Source organism: Anolis carolinensis, chromosome 1 (assembly GCF_035594765.1).
Source record: "Anolis carolinensis isolate JA03-04 chromosome 1, rAnoCar3.1.pri, whole genome shotgun sequence".
NCBI classification, from domain to species: Eukaryota; Metazoa; Chordata; class Lepidosauria; order Squamata; family Dactyloidae; genus Anolis; species Anolis carolinensis.
Genome location: NC_085841.1, coordinates 189,186,944 through 189,201,434, shown reverse-complemented (window position 1 = coordinate 189,201,434; position 14,491 = coordinate 189,186,944). Strand labels below are relative to the sequence as shown.

The 14,491-nt window shown below is 42.2% G+C and overlaps 1 long non-coding RNA gene across 2 annotated transcripts in view; it reads right to left on the bottom strand.

Annotated features, from left to right (window-relative positions):
- The window catches only part of LOC103280281 (uncharacterized), a 93,199-nt gene that overhangs the window by 71,157 nt on the left and 7,551 nt on the right, over window positions 1-14,491 (bottom strand). The window contains exons 2-3 of one of the 2 annotated variants that reach the window (XR_010000774.1): window positions 13,640-13,705; window positions 8,879-10,223 (exon numbers count right to left, since the gene is read on the bottom strand). This is a non-coding gene — a long non-coding RNA (uncharacterized LOC103280281). Of the gene's footprint in view, window positions 1-8,878; window positions 10,224-13,639; window positions 13,706-14,491 lie in introns of those variants that run through there. The other variant, XR_010000775.1, reaches the window with a different exon arrangement.

Below are 14,491 nucleotides of genomic sequence, written 5' to 3'. Positions count from 1 at the left end.
TGGCTGTCCTCCCCTGCTTTAAGGGGTTATTGGGGTTATAAGTCAGGCTGGCACCTCACTCCACAACACAAAATTATTTCCTTTATGGATTACTTGGCAAAAATATTCAAAGTGTCTTAAAGCAGAATCCCTTTTACATAAAGAATATGATCACACAATTGGGAGGGCAAAGTCTATTTCTAACTCGCAAGCAGAGTTTATTGTGAAGGCAATGGCGCAATCAAAGACACCATAAAATACGGACACATAGTTTTTCATAAATGATGAGGAAAATCATTATCTGCAGAGTTCGATACTGGAATTATCTCAAAGATCTCTACTGATTCAGGTTTTTTGTTTTGATTTGGGAAGCCTTTATAGTGAGGAGCTTCTAAATAGCTTTAAAGTGGATATCAATAAAAGCCATACAATCTATAGATGCAATTGGCCATAATGCTAAACCAACCACGCATTCAAATTCTTCTTAGTAGGGCTTGTCTTCTTAGTCTTTAATGCGTGCAAGATAAGAGCAGGGCTCTCCATGCTCAAAACAAAGTTAGAGACCACCTCAAAGATGCTGGCCAAATCCAGTTTTTACTTGTTTTTAGGATAATTGTTTCAGTTAAGTGTTCAGGCCAGTGTTCCAAGATGTAAATGTGGTATTTAATAGTTTAATTGCATTGTAATTGAGTGGTGAGCAAATGGTTGCAACTGTATTAGAATGTTCTCACATTAGAAATAGAAGTGGAAATCATTCCTTCACTTCCACCATCGTTCACATTCCATACCAAAGGTAGCATTGAGAGAATGACATTTCGATGAAGAAAACGAGGCGTAATACAAGGAAACACGTTAATGTTTGACTAGAGCACAATGAGTCATGTGTGATAGCAACGTACTGTTGTTACCTGCATGTTTGTTTGACCCAGACAGCTTTTTCTATTGCAACACTTCATGTCTCCTCTCCCATTCCCCGATCACAATGATTTGGCTTGGAACAAAAACTAAAAGCAAGCACTATTGATGCCAATTGTAATTTCTCCATAGCATCTGTAATTAAGTTAGGGAATTCATTATGCTGCCACACATAAAAAATGCATTATAATGGCCTCTAACTTTGAACAGCTTTTTAAAAGGACTAGAAGATAATTCTATCAAGGGATGATTAGCTATGATAGCTCATCAAAGATTATTAGCGGTGAAAGTAGATTGGCTTCATATCCTGCTTATAAGGCTGTCGGCGGGGACGAAAGAATTACAGCTTCTGAATGAATTCCTCAGTGCAATTCTATGGGCTTATCAGATGGTTTGATAATAACAGGTGAGTTCTAGACATGGCTGCCTCTCCAGATAGACATGATACCCAGTCTACATTGTCTTAATCTCTCTCCTGGGACATCATGCTTTAGAGAAGCTGCTTCCTGATATGCCTACAAGTGGAAATCAATTACAATGAACCAGACCTGTAGATGGCTCTAGAACACTTCCAAGAATGGACGAGTTTTGCACTTCATGAGTCGACTGAGGAGCACAGTAGTGGATATTACTCATACCAGTTGGCTGGCATTCGATTAGTGACGTATTCAGGCATAAGTCGCACTATGCACATTATCAACATAATACAATTGATAGGAGCCCCGGTGGCGAAGGGTGTTAAAACACTGAGCTGCTGAACTTGCAGACCGAAAGGTCGCAGGTTCAAATTCCGGGAGCGGACTGAGCGCCCGCTGTTAGCTCCAGCTTCTGCCAACCTAGCAGTTCGAAAACATGCCAATGTGAGATCAATAGGTACCGCTCCGGCAGGAAGGTAATGGCGCTCCATGCAGTCATGCCGGCCACATGACCTTGGAGGTGTCTACGGACAATGCTGACTCTTTGGCTTAGAAATGAAGATGAGCACCAACCCCCAGAGTCAGACATGACTGGACTTAACGTCAGGGGAAAACTTTACAATTGATATATTCTGCTGACAGAGGTAGAAATGGAACTGCACATACAATGATGTTTCACATTGCACTTGAACCATAAGATTGCACAATGTGTGTTGCAGGTGTGTGTGCACTGCACAACAACCCGTTATTAACATGACAATGACACTCTGTATTGAAGTTACAGAATGATGGCATAGTATATTTTGCCATTCAGACACTTAACGCTATGCTGAGGAGCTATTGGATTGCAGCCTAGGTGTGCATCTAGAATTGAATTGACTTGCATGTCTCATCTGTATCTGAAACAATGTCTTTTGATTAACATAACTCAATAAAATTTGCATGAGCCATATTGCAAACATGCACTTAAAACAGTATCTCAATGTCAAATATGCCTGTAATGTTACTCCAATGATCAGCACTAGAGGCCTTCTTAGTTGTAAGGAGAATTTATAATACGGCTCAGTATCTGCCCTCAATAAGGATGGAAATTCAGACTGTACTTGTTGAGGGCATCTTTGCAAACTTCAGTGTGTGGACATATTTCTGAAAATCCTATCAGCACATAGAGGAATGTTTGCCTAAAATATGGGCTAACAGATCTCAGTTTCACCAATCTTGCATACAGATTTGGCATTCTAGATGTTTCACCCCTTTTCGGGTTTTTGTTGGTGCCTTTGTGGTGTTATTTAAATGCTACCATTATAAAAGCTGTTTATAGGAGTCCCCCGTGGCGCAGTGGGTAAACCCTTGTGCCGGCAATACTGCTGACCTGGACAATGGGTTGCTGACCTGAAGGTTGCCAGGGAGAGCGCAGATGAGCTCCCTTTATCAGCTCCAACTCCATGTGGGGGCATGAGAGAAGCCTCCCACAAGGATGGTAAAACATCAAAACATCCGGGCGTCCCTTGGGCAACGTCCTTGCAGATGCCCAATTCTCTCACACCAGAAGAGACTTGCAGTTTCTCAAATTACTCCTGACACGAAATAAATAAATAAATGGAAAAAGATCCTGTTCGACAAGTTCAACACAATCATTTTTCATATTAGAAACTCCTTGCCAAATTGCCCCCCTCTTGCCCAAATGTCTATGGGTTTCCCTACAGATGGGACTCTGTGGGAAGAAAAATGACTCTTGTCCAACTTTACACCAGAAGAAAGTATAGCCTAAAAGATACAAAAACATTACAAAAGTGACTGTCGTTATCTCTGGGAGGCTTTCTGTAGGATTTTTAGACAGTGAATCAGGCACACACAAAAAGCCAACAGATGTCATATTGTTCACATTTGCCACTTTGGCATATATTTCAAAACTAATGCCCAAAGCTTTTTTATCAGTCTATTACCAAGAGTTTCCTGATTAGGCTTGGCCATATTAAGGTACAACTTTAATATAGTTTAGGTGTGTAGCTTTTGTCCAGTACATACATAATCCAGGAGAAGCTTACCATAGAATCAGCTGGAAGACACAGCAAATTCCTACAGAAATAATTTAGACTCCATTGAAGGTAAGTGAAACTATGCGTATCCAAGAAGCAGGGGTCTTACACCTCCATGTAAACTTGTGCAACATGCAGCCAATATTTAGCCATATCACTGGGGTTTCATACCTAGATGTTGTGCAAGTTAACAATTTTAATAGTAGTTTCCAAATAGCCCCTGTGTTGTTTGCCATGTCCATAGTGAACCAGCATCCATTGTAAGCCAAGGTTTGAACCAAAACCTGGAGACTTCCTAGTGGCTGAGGAATTGAAACCGGGCAGATCAAGTACCATCATGTGCAAACAAGGCGTGGGCATGTGCTCAAGGCATATTTACACTACAGATCTGAACTATTTCAACAGTGATTACCTTCAAGGAATTGATGGGTTTTTAAACCATTATGGTCAGAAGAGAACTAGGAAATAGTAACCTTATCATTTCATTGAACAACAATGTCTAGGATTTGGCAGGAAGAGGAGATATATAGTGGTTACAGCGATGTAAAGCTAGGACATGTTTACTACAGGTGTGCTTTCGGAGGTGAAAATAATCGGCGCTGGAAGGACCAGGATAACTGCGTTCAGAAACTCGAGAGACTGTTATATGCTTAATAACATGGATCAAAGTCTGCTTATGAAAAGAATAACTTTGTACTTTCTAAGTAAGGATAGGAAAATAAGAGGATGAGCTCCATGTGGGAAGCTGCAAGGGGCTGGATTAAAATTTGCAAAATGTGGAATGGCTGCAAAAATTCCTTTATCAGATTTAGACAGCTCTTTATTCTTCCTCAGGAGAGGAAATCCAAATGATTCATATTGTTTTAAAATGACACCTAATGGGGAATGAAGAAAAATCAGTCCTCTAACAAATGGCTATTTTATTTTGGAAGATATGTCATAAGTGTGATTTTATGGCATTAGCTCATTAGGATTTTATTTATAATTGGTTCTCTACATTTGCAAGGTTGACTTTCACAGATCACAGATTTCATAGAATCCTAGCGCTGGAAGAGACCTGGTGGGCCATCCAGTCCAACCCCCTGCCATGAAGCCGGAAAATTGTATTCAAAGTCCCCCCCCGCCCCCCGACAGAGGTCCATCCAGCCTCTGCTCAAAAGCCTCCAAAGGAGGAGACTCCTCCACATCCAGAGGCAGAGAGTTCCACTGCTGAACAGCTTTCACAGTGAGTAAGTTCTTCCATGTTCAGGTGGAATCTCCTTTCCTGTAGTTTAAAGCCGTTGGTCCGCATCCTAGTCTCCAGGGCAGCAGAAAACAAGCTTGCTCCTTTCTCCCTATGACTTCCCCTCACATCTTTATACATAGCCCTCATCATGTTCTAGGAGAAGTTGACTGTAGAGTTGTATTGAAGGACTTGGTGATCCCTACAAATGTGTTATTTCAGGTAAAAATTAGCATTTTAAAATTCATCACTTTCATGAGGGGCCTTGTGCCCCCAAACCTAGTGAATATGGAGAGATCACTGTACAACTTTTAACCTCCAGTGAGTAAGAGTTGTAGGGGATAGAATTAATTCATTTACACCATGATACGGACCTTCACAGTCTATTTTCTGTGACCAAAAGGACCAGCAGGTTGAAGAAAGCAATCTAAGTCATGACTTTTCAGAGCAGGTGTATGTACATATGCAGAAAATATGAAAACTTGCCTTCTTTCAATAAAATGGAATGTGCAATACAAAATGGAGCAATGCCTGAAACAATATTTTGTCACAAGCCAACTGGAAAAGGTATAAATGGAAGGTATGCCCTACTGGAAATAGGATTCTGCGCCATAGGCTGCAATGTGTAACTTTTGATGTTGGAGCTATGTTGCACAGCCATGTTAGGGCCCTTCCAGACAGCCATATAACCCGGAATATCAAGGCAGAATATCCCACAATATCTGCTTTGAACTGGGTTATCTGAGTCCACACTGCCATACATCCCAGTTCAAAGCAGACAATGTGAGGTTTTATTCAGCTGTGTGGAAGGAGCCTTAAATACGTGTAAGAATGAGCCAGAGGACAGAGTCCAAGTGTATTGTTCTGCAGTGGTAACTTTCAGCAAATAACAGTAAATAGCTGCACAAGATGTCCTGCACAACAGGGACTGCCACCACACAAGGGGCACAGTGAAAAGTGGGGCATTTTTAACTTAGGTATAGGTTACCCATGGGTCTCCACCGCCCTTCACTCTGGATTTCCAATGCTCTGTGGTTCTGGTGGGTGGTCTTAGTCCCCCTCTCCGTGGCCTGCCCTTGCACAAAGACAACCAGTCAAACGAAGTCCCCAGCATGGCATGTCATGACCTTTGCACAATGGCTATGTGCTCATTCCACTTCCGCAAGGCTTCTAATGGCAGCGCTATGGAAACATTCCCTTCCCACAGATATGGCTGTTGCATCACACCACATTTCTAGACCGAGCAACTGTAAGGAAGTTATGACATCGTAAATACCTGATGGATTCCTGTCAAGTTTTAGATCAGGGAGTAGGTAACACTGGCAGGCCTAATATGCTATCCATGGAACCCTCCGGTGTCTCCACAGACAACCAGAAATGCCCTCCCAGAAAACAAAACAAAAAGAGAAGTGGTCAAATGTCCATCTTGGGTCCTGAAACTGTGGTGTCTAAGGAAGTAGACTTGGGGTGCATCTGTATTACAACATTAAAGCAGTTTGACATTGCCTTAACTGCCGGGCCTCAATACTATGGAATCCTAGGATATATAGCTTGGTGAGGCACTACCATCCTTTGGCAGAGAAAGATAAAGACCTTGTAAAACTGCAACTCCTATGATTCCATAATATTGAGCCAAGGCAGTTAAAGTGATGTCAAACTACATTGATTCTGCAGTGCAGATGCACCCTTAGTCTACAAAAGCTTATGCAACTGACTTCATTCTCTGAGATTTAAAGAATAAAGTCAGCACCATAAGCGTTTGATTCAGAGTGCACCTCATAGCACCTTAGAGACTAATTGTGCTATGAGAGCCCTTTGCATACAAGTATTTCAAACCATGCAGGGAAGGAGAACTGCAGTCTGTTTAAAAACAAAATTGGCATTGGGGAGGCAATTCATTTTTGTAGGATCCTGGAGGGGCCAAGGGCTTTAAAAACAACTTTGAGGGCCACATGAGGCCTTAGGACACATCTTTCCCACCCCTATTTCAGATCTCCTCCACCTTACAGGTTTTTAATGGGACCCAATGGAGTGTTGCTGGAGAGGTAAAACTGCTTGCATATGCCTGCTGAGCTGGTGAATTAATACATTAACATTCACTGTCTTCAGAAGAAAGTGGCCTTGTAACACTTACTCTGAACTTCAGAAAAGGTAGAGAAAAACCAATGCTTTGCAAACATTAACACAGCACTCCCTGCCCCACCCGTCAACAAGGAGTTATATGAAACTGAGGACTGCTATGTACATTAGATACCCATGAAACTGATTTATGTGTATGTGCAATCGGCAAATGTTTGGGCAAAATTCGAGTAAAGTAAAGCAGTTGATTTCTACGGCAGAATTAAATGTATGTCTAAATCAGTGGTTCTCAACCTGTGGATCCCCAGATGTTTAGGCCTTCAACTCCCAGAAATCCTAACATCTGTCAAAACAGCTGGAGACCCACAGGTTGAGAATTACTGGTCTAAATCACTGAACATCTTGTCCACAACTACATTCAAAACCCTCCCGTGTCTTCATAGAAGCACTGGTTTGTTGCTAGACTTAATAGATAATACATTAAAAAAACCTGCTTATATATGCTATATCATCATAACTGGTCATAGTGTTATCAACGTGGTGATGTTTTTGTGGCTGCTTCTGGAGCCAATGTTCAATAGCAGGTTTCTAACCACATACAAGGGCACCCTGGCATATAGGTTGAGAATAGGTTAAAGTAAAGGTTTTCCCCTGACATTAAGTCCAGTCATGTTGGGGGTTGGTGCTCATCTCCATTTCTAAGCCAAAGAGCCGACGTTGTCCGTAGACACCTCCAAGGTCATGTGGCCGGCATGACCTTCCCGTCGGAGCGGTATCTATTGATCTACTCACATTGGCATGTTTTCCAACTGCTAGGTTGGCAGAAGCTGGAGCTAACAGCGGGCACCCACTCCACTCCCGGGATTTGAACCTGTGACCTTTCAGTCTGCAAGTTCAGCAGCTCAGTACTTTAACACACTTCACCACCGGGCCTCCCAGGTTGAGAATAACTGGATTGATATGAGAGGAAATGGGATGGATGGTTGGAGAAGTAAAGATGTCATGGTATCACACCTAGGCCAATATTGTTAACTGATTATCTTATTCATTGACTTTGTAGTCACCCTGCCACTAATGCTGTTTCTTACCTTAATGCAGCATTTCCCAACCTGGGGGTTGGATCCCTAGGATGGGTCGCAAGGTGGGTTCAGAGTGGTTGCCAAAGATCAGTATATTCTGTTGGTCATGGCAGTTCTGTGTGGGAAGTTTGGCCCAATTCTGTTGTTGGTGAGGTTCAAGGGGCTCTTTGATTGTAGGTAAACTATAAATCCCAGCAACTACAACTCCCAAATGTCAAGGTCTATTTTCCCCAGACTCCACCCGTGTTCAAATTTGGGCGTATTACATATTTGTGCCAAGTTTGGTTCAGATCCATCATAATTTGAAATCCACAGTGCTCTCTGGATGTAGGTGAACTACAACTCCAAAACTCAAGATCAATGCCCACCAAACCCTTTCGGTATTTTCTGTTGGTCATGAGAGTTCTGTGTGCCAAGTTTCGTTCAAATTCATTGTTGGTGGAGTTCAGAATGCTTTTTGATTGTAAGTGAACTATAAATCCCAGCAACTACAACTCCCAAATGGCAAAATCAATCCCCCCCAACCGCACCAGTATTCAAATTTAGGCGTATTGGGTATTTGTGCCAAATTTGGTCTAGTGAATGAAAATACATCCTGCATATCAGGTATTTACATTACGATTCATAACAGTAGCAAAATGACAGTTATGAAGTATCAACAAAAATAATTTTATGGTTGGGGGGGTCACCACAACATGAGGAACTGTATTCAGGGGTCGCAGCATTAGGAAGATTGAGAATCACTGCCTTAATTCAAGGGATTCCAAGCACAGCAAAGGCAACCATTCCAGGGGTAAATGAATCTCGGTGTCTCATTTTGCAATGCTATAAATATGGGGACTGAAGGACATTTTCATTGGGGAGCAGAATTCATATTTTGGGGGCAATACGAGAGACGGAAATTCATTTCCACCTAGAACTGTTACATTTGCTATAATCCTGTTCTCCCCTATTTTTTAAAATTGCTTCTTATTATTCTTCTGGAAGATGTTTGCCTTAAACCAAATTACTTTGGGGCTCGCCAAGGGCCTCCCGTTGCCTCTTGCTGTCCCTCCAACCCAAACCTTCCTCTCTCTTTCCCACTCTGCTTCTCTCTCTTCCTCCCCCTTCCCTTACTTTCCTTCCTTTCTTCCCCCATCTCATTTTGTAAAAAAAATATTGAGTGGGCTTGCTGATTAGAAAAGACCCATGCCCCCCATCCTTTCCTCCCCAACAGCACGATTGTCAGCGCCAATTAGTGCATTGTTTGGGGGCACAATGGAGCCATGGCTGGGGGAACGGGCTGCTTTTGTGCTTCTCCAGTCGGCCGTGGGGGCAGTCAAGATTCATTTAGGGCCTTACACAACATGGACAGGAAAAAATGCTACCAGAAAAGTAAAGAAAGAAGGGGAGAAAGGAGGCATCTGAAGAAAATTGGGCAGGGGGAGGGAAGAAGCAACAACACAGAGAGAAAAAGAAGTGGGGAGAAGTCTGCTATTCAAGGGTGAGGCCAACCTCATGAAAGGCCCAAGAGGCAGCCTGGCATTGAAGGCGCCCCATTGGAACACAAAAGGGAACTAGAGCTTAATAGTAATTAGTGGGCTAACTGTGCAAAGAACATTGTCCCGTCTTGAGCAGATTGTTCCAACTTTTCCTCTCCTCCGTCTCTGCCAAAAAAGAAGGGGGTGGCATCATGCGGGGAGGAGGAGAAGGGGAAGAAGCGAAACAGGGGCTGGGAGGCAGGCGCACTCCACTCCCCACCTCATTTTGCAAATACCAACACAGACCCTCTCCTCCTCTTCCTCCTTTTGTTTGACAGGTAAATTGGATTTCGCTCCCTCCGACTGGAGCTTGTGGCCACAAGAGGCGTCCAACCACACTGCAACATTTGGACAAGTCCAATTATGGGAAAGTTGGGCGATTTCCTAGTTTGGGGAATCTTTAAGAAAAAGCCTAGAAACTTTGATGGGGTCAGTATTTCTAAAACATGCTTAGGTCCCACCGATTTGGATGGGAAAGTAAGCCTGACTCTCTCCCACTTTGATTGGATTGTGGTCATTGTTTTCAGAAAAGGTTGATTTGTTTATTTATTGTGCCAGAGGCAACTTGAGGGTACAGTTTTAATGTATTTTAAAAAAACACAGAGTTAAAAACTTGACATTATACTAGATTTCATTTAACCAGAAGCTGGCCACTTGGAGTGCCTCTGGTGTCACTGTGAGAAGGTCCTCCATTGTGCCTGTGGCAGGGTTCAGACCGCGCTGTAGTTAGTGGCATGTGGTTTGCTCTTCTCCACATTCTCATGTCGTGGATTCCACTTTGTGGCCCCATTTCTTAAGATTAGCTCTGCATCTCGTGGGGCCAAAGTGCAGTCTGTTCAGCGCCTTCCAAGTCGCCCAGTCTTTTGCATGCCCAGAGGGGAGTTTTTCATCTGGTATCACCCATGGATTGAAGTTCCAGGTTTGAGCCTGCCACTTTTGGACCCTTGCTTTTTGAGGTGTTCCTGCGAGTATCTCTGTAGATATTAGAAAGCAGTTTCTTGATTTAAGACGTTGGCATGCGACATAAGACATGAGAGAAGCCCCCCACAGGATCATAACACATCCAGGTGTCCCCTGAGCAACGTCTTTGTAGACGGCTGAGTCTCTCACACCAGAAGTGACTTGCAGCAAAGGTTGATGACTGGAAGCTTTGCAGAAAAAAGCACGGGAAGTCCAAGGGAAGTTTCTTCTGTAGTGTATATGAGCTTTTACGTCTCCTTTTGTCTTATGGTGACCCTATCAATTTCACAGGGTTTTATTAACCAGGAAATGCTAGGAGGCACCTTTGCCAGTTCCTTCTTCTGCAAAACAGCCTACAGCAGTGCTACTCAAACTACTGTCCCTGCCTTTCCTTGGTGAGTTTCCGGGAAAGATGAAAGAAGAAATAACTGTAGCTAATAGGAACAAATATGGTGGGAGTACCTGGGCCTATGGGGGGGGGGGGGGGGGACAGAAGCTGGTGCTTCTCATCTGGCAGCCTTCAAAGTTTTAGCCTACAGCAACTGACATCTATTAGTGGTCTCCCTGCCTGACCCTTGCTTAGCAGCGAAGACAAGGTGGAATCTGGTCCCTTCAGGATACTTATGCTTAAATATTTCTGCTACTGTGTTAAGAAATAAAGAAATGCATCTGTTAATCTCTATCTATGTTCAGACTTGGCATCAACACTCACCCTGATATTGTAAGGAGCCGCGGTTATGCAGAGGGTTAAACCCTTGTGCTGGCTGAACTGCTGACCTGAAGGTTGGGTTGCTGACCTGAAGGTTGCCAGTTCAAATCCGCAATACGGGGTGAGCTCCCATCTGTCAGTTCTAGCTTGCGAGGACATGAGAGAAGCCTCCCAGCAGGATGGTAACACATCTGAATGTCCCCTGGGCAATGTCTTTGTAGACTGCGAATTCTCTCACACCAGAAGCGACTTGCAGTATGTTCTCAAGTCGCTTCAAACATGATTTAAAAAAAAAAACCCTGACGTTTTGGAAGGACCAGTTATAAATCCAGACATATGAGGACTGTAATAATGGAAGGCTGCCAAAATCAGGAAGACCCCATTCCAGGTGGATAGGCGCCATCAGTAATTGCCATTAGTCAAAGTTGACTTGATGGCACTTTACAGCAAAAACAAGCACGGAGTTCTGAGGGTCACCACTTCCATTTCAGATGGGCCTATATTGTATGTTACAGTCTCAGTTCCAGAAAACCTTGTGTTAGAATCATAATAAGTCGAAAACTGAATAATATTTTCAAACAACAAATGGTTTCATACTCCTTACTTTGCTATACAGTAGGATGCTCCCTATTAGGCTGTTGAAGGGTCAGGTCCCTTGTGAGGAATGACCAGTTGATATTTAAAGGTGCTTTTGTGCTTTCACAGAAGCGGGAAGAGTGTTCCCAGCACTCAGTGGGCACCAGCCATAAAAAGCCATCAATACTGATTTATGCATCAATTAGCTACCAGCACCCATTAGGAAAACATCTTTAGCAACTGTCTATACAACAACCAAAACAAAAAGGTATCTTCCTTCCTAATGGTCCTAACACAGTCTATTTAAACAGTCTAACTGCAATCCTAAAAGGCATTTGAACTGGCACAGAACCTCTTGAACATCAGCCTGTTTTAAGTAAATAATGCATGTCCCATAAAACATATTCTAAAATACACAATAGCTTCTAACACAATGGACTCTAATTGCTTTGAAGGACCCATTTAGTCTGTGTTGAATAAATGAGGCAGGGGGAGAAAGTTACTTCATGTGTGTTTGTATAATTCACAGGTACATTGTCGGTCATACATTTGTATTTACACAACAAAGACTGGAGGACTTGGCTTGACCCAGAATAATTTATCACTGCACTTTTTCAAGCGAGAGTTCACTTTATGCTTTTGGGGAACTATGCTTAACCAAATAGATACTAAGACACATTTTAAAGTAAGTTAAATGAGATAGTTTTAAAAGAGGATTATACTCTAGAATCTGGGACAGGGAGAGCTCCTTGGTGTACATGTTTGTTTAAACATGTATAATGAAGGGCTTATTTTCCACAAAACATTGCATCAATTTTTGCATATGGCACATGTGTACAAGTGAAGCCACAAACATAGAACAGAAAGGTCCTTTAATTGTGAAATCATTCATGCATGGTGGATTTACGTTTGCACCTTTTAATAAAATAGGGATATACACTTTGTACTAGCACTCCAGGAAACCAGAATTTAAATCCCTACTCTGCTGTGGAAATCCACTGGGGGACTTTGGGGAGGTCACACTCTCTCAAACTCAGAGGAAAGTGATCAGTCTTGCCAAGAAAAGCTATAAATCAGAGTTAACTTGACGCCATCAGCAAAATACTCAGTGGCTTTTAATAGGTTCTAAACAAGTGTTGTCTTCCAATGATACCAGAATAATGAACCAAAGAGATGAATAATCTATTTAGGAGAAAGGATACATGTCTGTGTTAGAAGAGATGGTGGCACCTTGGTTAAAACAGAGTTCAAAACAAGATTCCCCTTTTCTCTACATGGTTCCCAGTATCACTGTCCAGGCCTGGGTCTTCATAGTGGGGAGACTGCCTAAATCAAGGGCACGGCTATTATGTGAGAAATGCTTAGCTACCAAAATCATGATCCAAAAAATAGGGGTGCGACCATTACACAATGACGACTATTATGCAATGAAATAACAATTGATATCTTAATAGATGTTAGATATCTAAGTGAGTCAAATCTTATCAATGGATGGGTGTTTATAGTGGGGAGAATGCCTAAATCAAAGGTGCGGCTATTATGCGAGGAATCCTTAGCTACTGAAGCCATGACCCAAAAATGGGGGTGCAACTATTATGCAATGATGAATATTATGCAATGAAATACGGTACATACAGTAATGATTGATACCTTAATAGATGTTAGATATCTAAGTGAATCAGAGATAGGGAAAATCTCATCAATAGAAAAAATCATTTCATGCATATTTTGTAGCATTAGGTGAAAGAGCAGATTTAGAATGAGGAACTATGGAGCATTACCAGGCTGGATTCACACATGCAAACAGTTGCAGCTTGTCTGGTGCTACTAAAGTCTGTTCTTTTTTAAAATGGCTATTCTTTACAAGCTATGACAACATAATTTCTTAGAATAAGGATGTGTTTGGTGGAAATTTTGCCTTTTTCATAAACTCAGCAGGCAAGAAAACCACACTCTCCCATCCTCAGTCCTTTGCCAGGACCAGGAATAAAAAGCCAAATATATTTTATGTGATTATTGCAAGAAGATGTGAAACAATACTTATGCACACAGTCAGTGCAATAAGAACGATTCTCAATTTACATTGCTCCTATTTACAATATTTGAAATCAAAAATGTTCCTCCTTAAAGAAAAGTCAAACTTACCATAGTTCTCCAAGAAGGAAGGAAGGAAGGATGGTATCATGCAGGAGCATCACTCATCCAGAACACCTGGGCAGGTGGGAGAGATGAGAGGATAAGGAGGGTTAGAAGAGATGCACTTTGGCTGTAAGAAAAGCTGGCTGGACTAAGGCTTCATTTTAAACCTGCCTGATTGGGGGAATGGGGAGCAACCATTGCCACGTGGAATATTTTCTTTGCCTGATTAGAAAAGGCGTATGAAGCAGAGGAAGAAACTGGAGTCTTGTAGTGTTGGTTTGGATTAAGACACTGCTGTGATGGAAGAGAGAGAGAAATGAGAAAGACCAACCATGCCCAAAGAGGCAGCTTGGGGATGCTGCAGTAAAAGGATGAAGAACCTTGTGACACACTTGCTTATTTATCATCAGGTACCATAGGAAGGAGAGAAGTCACTGGACATTTTTGCAAATACTTTTTTGTGCTTGCTTTTTTAAGTGGACTTGGTCACTGAAAAGATGATATTCTGCCTTTCCTCCTGTTAATGCAGGATGAGATGTGCAGCTACATACTTTCCCCACCTGGGAAACCTGCTAGAAGAGATTGCAGGAACACACAGTTTTGCCCTGTTGTTCTCTACTCTGCATGTTAAAAAAAAGTTGAGAAAAAGTGATCACTGGTGTTTTATCTTTTAAACTTTTTCAAGTCGGTAGTGAGTAAAATTGCTAATTTTATGCTGCTTCATTTCTCTCAGAATGCATTACCCAGTTATCCATTGAGATCCTATGGAACTAGCTCCCCTTATTTCTTTGCATTTCAATTTGCAGCACAGGTTCAGGAATTAAACCACAACTGAAATTGAGACTAGCCCTCCACAGC